The following is a 13,185-nucleotide window of genomic DNA, read 5'->3' as shown; positions in this document are numbered from 1 at the left end:
TACTAACCTGGAGGCCTCCTCCCTGACGGATAGCTCTCCTAGGGTAGTAAGTTGATATGCAAGCTGCCAAGAGAGAAAAGTAGATAACAGTTCTACCCAGATGCAAACACTGAAAGCCACCATCACACTAGGGCTGTTAAGATATTCCCAATGGTGCAATAATGGTGCTTATACCTTGGGGTCAACCTACTGCTGTCTGATTGAATCTAAAGCCCTCTCAGTTGTAGGCAACTCTTGCCTGGAGTTCCCTACTGTAAATTTAGACAAGAACCCTTGGGTGGAGAGGTCTTAGGCCCTAAGTCAGGACCTATTATAGCCATATTACTAAAGCAAAAATCATTTCCAACTAGCTTCTAAATACTCATCCTTTTACCGATAAATCAATGCAGCCCTCCAGCAGATGGCGATTAGTAGAGCAATCTACAGCTGACCAAAAGACAGAGAATAAGTAACTATGGGGTGCCCAGCCCCAAATGTGATATCTCTAACACAACCCCTACATTCAGGACTTGGGAAACATTGCAGAAAGATGATACGATCCTGAAAACCAGGATGACCGCTGCATGATAATTGTCTTCTGGATCAGACAGAGTTGTAGCTTTGATGAACTCTCTGCAATGCAGTTGCCTGAACAAAACCCACAAAGGCTGCACTAATTCACACAGCAACGTACATGGAGAAAAATTTCACCAAGGCCCCACTCCTAGAGGAAGGCTCTAGGCTTCTGAAGGAGGGGGATCCAGTTTGTTTGTTTGTTTCCAGGGACAAGGCCCCAATCTTAAGTGGCCAACACCGCCCATATGCAAATAAGGACAATAGTAATTGGACTCAGTAAATCTAGAGGAAGTCATGATTTGAGAGGGGATGGTTTAGGGGGCCGTGAAGGAGTCGGAGGGGGAGGGGGTAAAATGGTGTAAATACAGTGTCTTCATGTGTGAAATCCTCAAATAAAAATGAACATTTTCTGTCAAGATATTAAAACACAGTGATGTTCTGAGGCCAAAAATAAAAATGAATGAAATGTGAGGATAGAGCCCTGGTCTCCAAGAATTCAATGGACCAGCATGTCATTTGAGTTGCAACAATCTCTGAAAGAAACGAAAGTATACTGAAACACATTGCAAACAAAGTTTTCCTTCTCTAATGAGTCAGCATCTGCCTTGATTTACACGGTAGATTATCTAGGCGAACACTAATCCTCCTTTCAAAAAGAGTGAATTATCTGAGAACAAGAAGTCCCCATAAGAAGGCTTAATCATTCATTGCAATGGCTTCAACTTCTGCTCCAGCAAAGTAACCTAACTCTTGCTGCCTACTTTGAAAATATACAGCAAGAAATAACTTAATATTCTGCGTATGTAAGGTGCCTAGGAGAAAAGCTGTTATTGGAACAATATAGTTAACTCCCCCATCATTATGCAATGCTTCTAATGCACTTAATACAAATAGTATGTAAAACAAAACCAGGCCAAAAGTGCTCCGCAGATGTTCCTCCTGCTTCTCGTTCTTTATCTCCAACCTTTGCCTCATATGGGGTCTTGACTGAGGAAGATCACCTGTGATGGCCCGGTGACAGCCCAGAGTCCTGAGTCTAAATGCACACCACTCCTCTGCTCTCAGCTTTGCTCTGGCTTCCTGATGTCCCCAGGATAAATACTACTTCCTGGATGGGCTGACTTGTACCACACCCACACCTCTTCTCATCTTTTACCACTTTCACTGGTGATGCCAAGGCTTCAGCCACATCAAACACTGATGTTAAAACGAGGCCTCCACTTTCCCACCCATTTTCTCATGAAGCTCTGGATACATAGAACACCTTTCCTCTACTGCCCTGCTTCACACATTCCCACGGGTTGTCATAGGACAAACTCGCTGGCATGGACGTCTTAGGAGGGTACTGCTGCACCCACAGCACCTGGACCTGCTCCAACTACTGGAAGTAATGGGAGCTCACTAAATAGTTCTGGATATTGATTGACTACATAGACGAGGCAAGTTCAAGTGTCTGCTCTTCAGAAGCAGCCTGGGCAAAGCACACTGGCACTGGCATCACTTCTTTCCATCCCTGCCAGGGAGCACTTTCTAGCGCCAGGGAGTGGCTGCCTTACTTGCTTCATCTCCTCACTAGGCCAGGCACCTTGAAGGGCCAGGACCATAGCTGTACTTAGCATTTCCTAATTACCTCCTGTCCCCTGCTCTGTCCCTGGGCAGGACTCCTTCAGGGCTCATGGGAAAACATCAAGATGTCCACATCCCAGACTCAGGCCAAATCAAGAAAAGCAGAGCCTAAGATGGAACCGAGACATGAGCTCTTTCATGCCTTCCCATGCAGTAGTGCTAACATGAAACCGGAAACCAGCAGCATCCCATTCTTAGCCAATGGCTCTGACCCCTCCTAGCCTGTGAATTGATCTCTCAGAGGAACAAAATTGATGCAAAGGAATCCCAGAAGGAGTATCTGAGGCACAGGGGTTCTGAGATAGCTCCGTCAAAGGGGAGAATGCGGAGAAAGCCTCTCTTTGCCCATAGGGCAGGGAGTACAGAACTTCCTGCACATTACTGCATGCCACTTCTAGCCCTTTAGTCTGAGTGTGTCTCTGCCATCCAGGTCCTCACCAGATGGAGCTTGATCTACTCAGGAGAACCACTGGCCCAGCCCTGCCTGCCAACTGGGCCTCAGCTTTCCACCCACTAGGTTGGGTACGGGTTTGTAGCTGATCTGGATGGTGGTTCAGGGTTTCCCCTCTGCAGAAGTTGCAGGCTCAATAAGTCTGTCAAGGCAAAGAAACCAGATCTGCTCAGGCTCCACCCCTAGGGGCAATAGGCTTGCCTGGAGATGTCCAAGGCAGAGCTTGGAGCAACACTTTGCCCCTGACTTTCAGCTCCTGGAAACAGAAAAGCTAGAAGGAAACAGAAAAGTTAGAAGGAAAAAAGAATCTTCACATGTATTGCCTCCTTGGGTTTGAGGCACTTTGTAAACAACCCAGTTAGCATGTACAGCACCTTAGGGTTTAGGCACAAGCATCGTCACTCCCAGTCTACAAATCATACAACAAGGACTAGGATGCTTAGGTAACATGCCCAAGGCCACACAACTAGGAAGTGGCACAACCACAATTTAGACCGTGGTCACCTGGCCCAAGAGCCCACGACTCTACAGTGCCTTGCACCTATGTGCCAAGTGCCTTGCTCAGCAATTTCTGTGAAGGATGGAGGGACGGACAAGAAGAGACAGACGCCTCAATCTGCTGCCCCTTGGAGCCCTGAGGACATGACAGTGGCTTTTAGTCTCTTTCCCCAGTGTCTCCTGAAACCGTTTCCTTTCCTGAAAATGGAGCCTCTTACCTGGGTGCGGGATGGGGAGAAGAGTGGCTGGAAACTGACTGTGGGCCTCAAGGCCGCATGAGCGGAGCTGATGGGAGAGCGGGCGTACGAGCAGCCCAGTTACCCTGGTAACAGATAATAGAGGCAGGTTGAGCCCTGTTGGCTGGTTAGGCTCATTCTATTTCTGCCACTAGATGCAGGGCACAGTGAATAAACAGGGGGCGGGGGTAAGCCTTCCTCCCAGCACTCACTGTGTAAGGAAGAAGAGAAAAAAAACACTAACTGGACTGAGGCAGAACTGAGAGACAGCAGAAAACAGATTTTTGCCTCTTTTGTGTGACTTGAAGGCTTGTGATATGGCTCAGGTGGTAAAGGTTTTGCTTAGCATGCACAAAGTCCAGGTTTTGATCTCCAGTACTCCACAAACTGGGTGTTGTGGTACATAACCTGAATCCAAGCCCTCTGGAGGATGAGAAAAGAGGGTCTGGAGTTTAAGGTCATTCTAGCTACATATTGAGATCAATGTGGGCTACATGAGACCCCATCTAAACAACAAGAGCTTAAAAAACAAAGCTGGATGGTGGTACCTTTAATCACAGCACTTAGGAGGCATTAGGTGGATCTTTGTGAGTTTCAGGCTAGCCGGGTATACAGAGTGAGTTCCAGGACAGCCAGGGCTACACTGAATAACCCTTACTCAAAAGAAGAAAAAGAAGGAGGAGGAGGAGGAGGAGGAGGAGGAGGAGGAGGAGGAGGAGGAGGAGGAGGAGGAGGAGGAGGGGAGGAAGGAAGAGGAGGGACCAGGGGGGGAAGGAGGAGGAGGGGAGGGGGAAGAGGAAGAGGAAGGAAATTAAAGAAAAAGGAAGAGAAAAACAACAATAATTAGAATGACAGGAAAATTTGTGCTAATGCACCCTGTGAGCACAGCACTAAGGAGGCTGGGCAGGAAGGTCAGGAGTATGAAGGCAGACTACATTATGGAATAAGACCCTGAATCAAATAGAACGGACTAGGATAGGGTAGAGATGACTTGAAGCGCCTAGACTCTAGACTTATCTGTCCTCTCTCATGCCCCCATTTCCTTCAGAGAAAGAAGCAGACCTTTGTTGTTCTCTCCCCAACTCGATTTGACTTTCAGGCTAAGTGAAAATCTTGTCCTTTGTCTTCTTAGCAGCCTGGGTCTCCCTTCTGAGCACTGATTCCAGTCTGCCGTGAAGTCCCGGCTCCAAGTGATAATCCCTGCACACCCGCAAGAATGAGGTTGTTATGCTATGCTTGTTTGTTTGTTCCTACTACAGCTTCCTAGCACACGACCATTTAGATGTGGTTTGGGTATACAGGAAAACGTGTTGGAGGATGAGATGCACGAATGCCCCCAACCCGTTGAAATGAGGTACTTAATTCCTTGCTGTAAGGATTCAAGAGCACAGTCCTTCACTCTGGACCCTACAGCTGAGTTGGAGGGGTGGGGGCACTTGGCTTGCTGGCCCTACTGCAGGGTGCAGGCCCAGTGAGGTCTCCCCTCCTCCTTTCCTCTCCTGATCATTTCTCCTTCCTGTCCTCACCCATCTGCCAGGAGCACCAGCCAATGGGCATCAACAGGAGAAGAGGCGTTCATGCCTGGCTGAGATAGCACCTGATGCCAGGAGAGGGAGGCAGGCAGGCAGTGGGCGGGGTCTCTAGCTCATTCGCCAATCCTAGCCTTCCTTCTGGTGTCCTAGGGTCTATCCTGGCAGGGGCAGAGAAGCACATACCAGCACCTCACCAGGGGTCCTGGCACACAAAGTCTCAAGGGGTCTAGGAGGCCCAGAAGGAAGAGAGCTCATTATTAGACAGTAATGAGCCTCATCCTCCAAGAATTTGGAGTGATACAGGGGCATACGCCTGATGTCTCCTGAAGCAGAAAGACACAGCACATGAATGTGATGCTCTATTTCCTAAGCCGGGCACTAAAATCACAGATGTTCATTGCCTCAGTGTCCTTTAAACTGGGCACAGACATCATACAGAGTCTTTTGTGCAGAAATATATTTTATAATTTAAGAACGTTATAGCCGTCTAGTGCTACCATTAAACACATGGATTCCGGAAGTCAAGACTGTCTGGGCTAATTTTCCAGCTCTGTCATTTGCTAGATGTCTGACCTTGGGTTGGATATTAAACCTCTCTCTCCCCTAATTTCCTCAGAAGTAAATGGGGTTAATAATCGGCCCTGCCTTCAAGGTTTGTTGCGAAGAACAATTTTGTTAATGTGTGTGATATGAAAAGAACAGGGTCTGGCATATACTAAGCATAGAATAACTGTTAGCTATCATTAGTATATGTGTTCTCAAGGATATTAAAATGTGTCTTTGGGGCTGGGGCTACAGCTTCGTAGTAGAGTGCTTGCCTCCACTACTTGAGGCCCTTAGTTCTGTTCTCAGCATTGAAAATAAAATTGCACACAAAAAGTCATTGTTTATACATAGCTGACTCGTCAATGTGAAAAATCACCAGAACACAACTGCAGATGGATTTGAAAGGACGTTGAGAATTGCCTCAAGCCTCAAGAAATGTCTACTCTGGAGACATTCTGAGAGGGCCGGGGCCTTATATAGCATGTCCCTTGCTGTGAGCATTTCCCCCAAGACTGAGAACACCCTGGGGGTGTGCCTCTCCTTGACTCACCCTATTTCTTGAAGGCCACAGTATCTTTGGCACCCTGGCATTGAGGCTGGAGGAGGAGGGGCTGAGCACTGGGTCTCTGAAAAGCCTGCTCTCCTGTCAAGTCTTAAGAGATGGCATTAGTACCAGCTCAGTGAAGCCCCAGCTGCTCCAAGCTGCTGCCTTCTCACCCAGGGGTAGAGGAGGGTAGAGGCCTTAAAGGAGACTCCGAGGAGGAGATGGTTTGCCAGTGGGGAGCATCTCAGGGAGGGGCCCAGGCTCAAAGGAGTACTAAGGCTGGCTGCTGGGAGGCAGCAGGGAAGGCTGGCCAGAGGAAAAGGGAGACATGGCCAACTTGTAAATTGGAGCTGAGAAAGCACTGGAGGCTTGGATCTGGGCTGGATCAGCTCCAGGGCCCTGGGACAGAAATAGGCCAGGCCACTGGGTTTCCAGATCAGTCTTGTTCTGTCTGCCTGGCTCAGTCACTCACACACAAGGAGCCAAATGGACAGCGGAGAAGGCAGTGCTCAGCTCCTTGCTGGGCAGGAAGACGAAACAGTAGAAGGCCCCAGTGCTGGTGCCTTCTGTCCCCTCACCCTGCAGGGTCTTTATAGGACTTGTTACCACTTGCTGCTATGTTAGGGATTTATTGAACATCTGCTTCCTTTACAAAGACAGGGCTTTGCCACTTTCCTTCATTGCCCCAGGTACCTCAAGGCCTCAGAGCAAGCTCTGCCACAGAGCAGGTGTTTAACAAATCTCCTTGTCCTTGTCCTCTTCCTCCTCCTCTTCCTCCCCCCTCCTCATCCTTTATGTTCTTTTCAAGATAGGGTCTTACTATGTAGCCCTGGCTGTCCTGGAACTCACTCTGTAGACCAGGCTGGCCTTAAACTCAGAGATCCACCTGTCTCTGCCTTCTATAAAGTTTTGTACCACACCACCACCACCACCACCACCACCACCACCTGGCTTTCTTTTTCTGTTTCTTTTTTGAGACAAGATGTCATGTAGCTGACTTTAGTGTCACCATGTATCCAGGGATAACCTTGAATTCTTGACTTCCCCGTCTTCACCTCCAGACTGCTGGGATTATAAGTGTGCACCAACCAGCGCTGCTATGTGTGGAACTGGGGATCAAGCCCAGGCCCTTTCTTGTGCGAGACAAGCACTCTAACAACTGAGCTACGTTCCCAGTCTCACAAATCTTTGACTACATAAGTGGATGACACACATCCCTGCCCGACCTGGGGATCACAGGGTCCACAGTGCAGGAAGGCACTAGCAATTATCATCATTTTGGTAGACGAGAAAGTAGAGGTCCAGAGAGGTTAAAGGATAGACTCGATATCACACAGTTAGAAATGGAACATCTTAGCTTTTAACCCAGGGATTGCTACTCAAGTGGTTTTTTTCATGTATCTCTAGTGATTATTTGAAAGGGGGTGACTATCTCTGGTGGGCACCACATGGGCACCTCTGCGGCATGTGTACTAAATAAAACGGCCTTGAGAGAACCTGGGTATGGGAATGGGACTCTTCTCTCCACCGCTGGGAACACTTATTTAGGGAGAGACTATTCAATGTTTTGCTTACTTGGTGCCTCCAAAAGTCCTGACTCTGTTGTGGAAGATCTGCCTGACCCATTTTTTACTGGTGGGAACCCAGCCAGTCTTTAAGGTATGAAATGAGCAGAAAGGTTTGGGGACATTGCTTCATCTTGGGTTGGATGACCACACCTCAGGGGGTAGGGAGCATCCCCTGGTAACTGGATCAGGGCTCAAATGGAGGAAAGGATGCCACCCAGGGACCTAACTGTGATCTAGCAGGAGGCAGAAGGAAGGGAGAAGGCACCAGTTTTTGGAGGGAGGCTGGGAGAGTCCCCACTAGGCTCCTGCACAACTGTGGGCTTGTATATCTCTCGCTTGTCACGACAGAGTGTTCTAATCTCCTGAGAGAGTGATCACACACCAGCCTCTTCAGGACAGAAGGGCTAGGGTGGAAGGGAGGTGCATGCCTATTTTCCCACTCTATAAAGGGTGTTCTGTGCTGCCTGCCCTCCCAGGCAATGAGTAAATGGGCTTTGGACCATGCAGAACACCCTACAACCTCCACACTGAGATATTTTCTTTCTTTTGAGTCTGAAGCAGCTGTTGCAGCTAACCAGGTCAAATGTAGTCCGCAGGCCCTCTGAGAGCAGTGCCTGTCACCTTCTCCACTGCTTCGCCTTGGAAAATGCCTGGTGCTCTGGGGCATACTACTGTTAAGAAGGAACACACATGCGCACGCGCACATACACCCCGTTCACATGCACAGGCATACAGTCTCCCTTCAGCTTGGCCCTTGAAAGCTCAAGTCCTAAGTACTAAGAAGTTTTGGAGTTCTATCTGAGCATCTGGTGCTGAACATACTACTGAACAGAGGCTGAATGGGGTATTCATTGTGCCTTGAAGGGTCTTAGAGAAAGGATGCAGCCAAGAATGACAGCACACACTCAAAACCCCAGCCCTTTAGAGGTAGAGAGCAGCCTAGGCTATATAGCAAGAGTGTTATAAACAAACAAAAAATGAGATCGTTCAGGGCATGTGGGAGGCATGCCATCTAACAGAGAGACCCTTACACTGGTTACTCCCAGATGCAGGCCTCCAGTGGATGGCAGGAAACGGGAGACTGAGCCAGAAAGGACAGGCTTCTTGGAACAGTAGAGGCCTCTCCCTGGGCTTCAACAAGTGGCAAACATGATGGTTCTGAATACCTACTCGCGCAGCATCCTGATTTCCTGGGGCCCAAGGGCTAGAAATAGAGAATTGGAACTTGGGGCCAATGGTCAAGTGGTGACAAGACTGAGAAGTGCATCTGGAGATGCACTCAGTGCATCAGTGAGAGGGGCAATGGCACAGGTGGGGAAAGCTGGTGTGCAAACGGTCCAGGAGGAAGGGTAGGCAGCTGCTCCTGAGACATATTAAGGGATTCCTAGTGTCCTCAGCCCTTCCCCTGTGTTCTGCCTAGTTTTATGTCAACTTGACCCAAGATATAGTCAGGAAGGAACATCAATTGAGATAATGAATGCCGCCCTAAGATCTGGCTGGAAGGCATTTTCTTAATTAGTGATTGATGGCGGAGGGCCCAAGCCATAGTGAGTGGTGTCATCCCTGGGCTGGTGGTCCTGGGTTCTATAAGAAAGCAGGCTGAGAAAAGTATGAGAAACAAGCCAGTAATCAGCACCCCTCTATGGCCTCCTGCCCCCAGGTTCCTGCCCTGTTTGAGTTCCTGTCCTTTACCGATGGATGCTGATGTGGACGGACATGTAAGTCAAATAAACCATTTTCTCCCCGACTTGCTTTCTTCATGGTGTTTGATCACAGCAGTAGAAACCCTAACTAAGACACACTGTGGCCCTTGGCCTAGAGAAAGGTACACTGCACCATCAGCAAGATGCTAGGGGTCCTGACAAGTCAAGGAAAAAGAAGAACCAAAACAGGGCTAAGGAACAGACTCTCCACTGTGGAGTAATTCTGGCACCCTACTGGCATCTCCTGGGTAGCAGTACTTGGGGCCAAACCTTCCCAACTGTCCTGTCAAAAGAGCTACAACTCCGTGACTGCTCATCCTGTCACCCACAGGGAGGTGTAGAAAGGCAAAGGTCGGCCTGTGGCCCTCAGGCCTCCAGGCCCTCAGACCTCTGATTGCTACACAAATGGTATTGTTTTTCCTGTGTGTCCTGAATGGGAAAGTCTGGAAAGAGGGGACAAAGACAAAGACAAAGAAGAGGGCCAATGAAGTGGAAGGTGGAGATGGCCACAGCAGGACAGCCTCGGGCCCAGCTCTCTCGCACTGGCTCCACTCTGCCGTTCCCCTGGCCCTGCTCACTCACCCATCTATAGGTTCTGCCATGTCTCTTTCGTGGCTTCCTCTGCCCATGGTCTTCTTTCTGCCCCCATTTCTCTGTCTAGCTGCTTCTAGGCCCTTGGTAAGTTCCAGCCCATGCTCTCTTACTATCTTTCCAGCTCTGGATCTGCCTGTCTTTCTTTCCCAGTCTTTGTCTCTCTCACTGGTTCTGCTATCTTCCAGACTCTAGTAGGTCTCTCGAATTCTCTGCCGTTCAGTGTGCCTGCCTCCCTGCCACTCACAGCCTCTCTGTGCTTGGGAGACCTGCTCAGTCCTGTCCCCTGGACTTGGCTGGCAGCTTCTAGAAGCTGGAGTCTGGGTGGAAAGTTCAACAGTCCTCTCACAGGAAGGGCACGCTACCCAGAGCATATTACCCTGCAATGTTCCCATGGGCCTCCTGAACTCCAGATCGCTCCCACAAGCTCAGGCTGTGCCTGGAACTTGACCTCAAGACCTAGCTTCATGTCAACTGCCAGTCAGGGTGACAAGATACAACTGTCAGGGAGGTTCCATGCCGCATCCATGCCACTTTCTTGGACACTGGCAGGAACTAAGCATCTGGGTTTGAAATTTTAGCTCTATACATCCTGGGCAAACATAAGGTAGGAATGGCGGTGCTCTTCGCGATGCTGTTATTCTCTTGTTGGGTTTGCAGCTCCCTTGTGCTAGGTAAATGGTCTGCCACCAAGCTATCCTCAGCCCCTTTTCATTCTTTTCTTCTTTTCTGTTTGTGGTGTGTATATGTGTGGGAGTTGCACATGCATGTGCATAGAGGAATGCATGTTTAAAGCCACCCAGAGGTCAGTGTCATGTGTCTTCCTCTGCCATTTTCCACTTTTATTTAAGGTGAGGACTCACTATGTATTCTTGGCTGACTTAGAAATCACTCTATAGACCAGATTAGACTCCAACTCACATAGACCTCTTCTTCCTGAGTGGTGGGATTAAAGAGGTACTCCATCACACCTGGCTTGATTACTTTCTCTGAGACATCATCTTAGTAGGTTGCCAAGGCTGCCCTTGAATTTTTCATGTAGCTCAGGCAGACCTTAAACTTCTGATTCTCTGGTCTCAGCCTCCTGAGTAGCCTGTCCCCCATGTCCAACTCAGGTTTCTGAAGGTCAAAGAGAAGCAAGTATGGCATCGCATACCTATAATCCCAGCTCTTAGAAGGCAGAGACAGTAGGGTTTGAGGCTAGCCTAGGCTAAATAAAGAGCACCCCCCCTTTTTCAAAGTTTCAAAGAAACCTAAAAGGAGGAGGTAGAGGAAGAGAATGTCTGAAAGGGTCTAGCATTGCACTTGGCTCAAGAGAGGCTGGGCAGGTAGAACATTCTTTCTCTCCATCCCCCAAATCTTCCTGCCTACTTAGACTGACAATATTAAAGTTGGCCTAAAGACTACTGGGTGTCTGAACACAAGTTAGAGATCCTCTTTGGGGATTTGGCTTCTTCCAGAGAGGCTCAAGCAAGAGGAAAGGATTGGGGTGGAGATGCGGTGGGAGGGGTGGCACTGAGGCCAAGCTGGGTGGGCAGCTGGGGATGCATTAGTGCTGGGTAGCCCCATCTAGGAGAATGTGTGTTGTACCCCCCACGAGGCTTTGAGTCATAGGCAAACAGTTCTGCAATGATGCCTCCTCCCTCAGCTCCCAGCCACAGACACACTTGGAATTTCCAAAGTTTGGTTTTTGCTTTTCCATAGCTGTGAGTTTCGGAAATACCCACCTCCAGAGATAGCCTAGAAAGGACAATTTCTTTCTCCTGGCATTTGAGGTTGGCCCTGGTGGGGTGTCAGAGGGCACTCAAGCCTGTTCTTCCCCAGTCCTCTGCAGCCTGATAAATATGACCTAGATAGAGGCTTGAAGAAATCGAATGACTGGTCATAGGGGCCACTGCAAATCGGTGACAGAGCTGACTCAGGCCCCTGGTCTCCTCCATCTTGCATGCCGGATGTTGGCTTGTTCACTCTCCCTGTTCTCTCAACCCTCAGTCTGGCCAGGCCATCTGTCTTGCTCTCTCCCATCTTCACACTACAACAAGAAACTGAGTGTTTGAGATGCTCAACAAATAGGAACTTCTAGTGCCTTCCGACCCACACTTCTATATTGACAGTACTCTGCTAGGATGTGCATGTGAAGATCTACCTTCTGTGGAGTGGCCTTCCCCTTGTTTAGCCAGATGTTACCCATGCCAGATTGGGCCACCAGGAATGTAGGTCCAGCCTTATACAGCTTGTTGTTCCTGAGATAGGGCAGCATTAGTGACCTGACTGAGCAAAGCTTACAATAAAGCTGGCATCAAACTAAAATTTGGGTATAGAGGTGGAACTTGCCAATACCCCTCCCTAGTGACATCCTATCCAGGATAGATATGGTCATTCACCTGTTCAGAGCCTGGCTGCACAGCTCTTCCCTGTATCTGAACAGGCCCTGCTCTCAATTCTGCCACATCTCTTCATTGTAGGACTAGTGTGGGTGGGACAAAAGTCCATCTGTCCCCTTTGAAGGAGCCAGGTGGGAACTCTTGCCTAGAGTAACGCAGGTGGCATATTTAGTCCATGGCCAAACATTCTGTTGTAGACACTGATGCCTTGTACTAGAGGGGACAGAGCAAGGCCTGCTACGAGGCACATGTCCAGTGGGACTGCCCTGCCTTGGCATGTGCAGGGAGACTTCTTGGCAAAGCATCACCCTCACAGTAGACAGATCTCAGTTGCAAACTCAGATGACCTTGTTGAGTGACCTTGGCCAAGTTACTTTGTGAAGCCGTGTCTCCTCAACTCTAGAGTCCTAGACTTTCCCCATTTTAAGTTCTGGAAGTCAGTGCCTATTAAGTGAACTTTCTTGGTGGACATTCTTGAAGAAGAAACTCCCACAGAGATGCTGGTATGAAGTGGGGGTAAAGAGGAGACATATGCATTAAGAGGATTGCAATTGGGTTACCTGATGAGCAGCTACTCTATGTGCATCAACAGTAGGAGGTGGTGGCCCAGAGAGCTCCCATATTAACTAATTAACTGACTAGGGGTCAATAGAGGGAGATAGTTCTTCTACTCCCTAAGGATCCTCTGGAGGCAAGGTGATGGTTTACCTACTTCGACAAGAGAAAATAGGAGATTGATTTCCCGCTCTTCTGAAGTCTCTAGCATGTCACCCATTTGCCTAGTGTCATGGTGAAAGTTGGCAAGAATCATCAGCTTTGTATGCAAGCTTGTTCTGGACACATGGCCTCGAGAGTGCGGAATGGATTCAAGTTTAACTCATTGGCTCCCAGGCTGGGCACCCACTGCTCTCTCGAACCCCTTACCATCCTTAGGCCCAACCTTACACTGAT

Source organism: Apodemus sylvaticus, chromosome X (genome assembly GCF_947179515.1).
Source record: "Apodemus sylvaticus chromosome X, mApoSyl1.1, whole genome shotgun sequence".
Lineage (NCBI taxonomy): Eukaryota > Metazoa > Chordata > Mammalia > Rodentia > Muridae > Apodemus > Apodemus sylvaticus.
The sequence above is the reverse complement of the archived record's forward strand: the minus strand, read 5'-3'. Positions refer to the sequence as shown.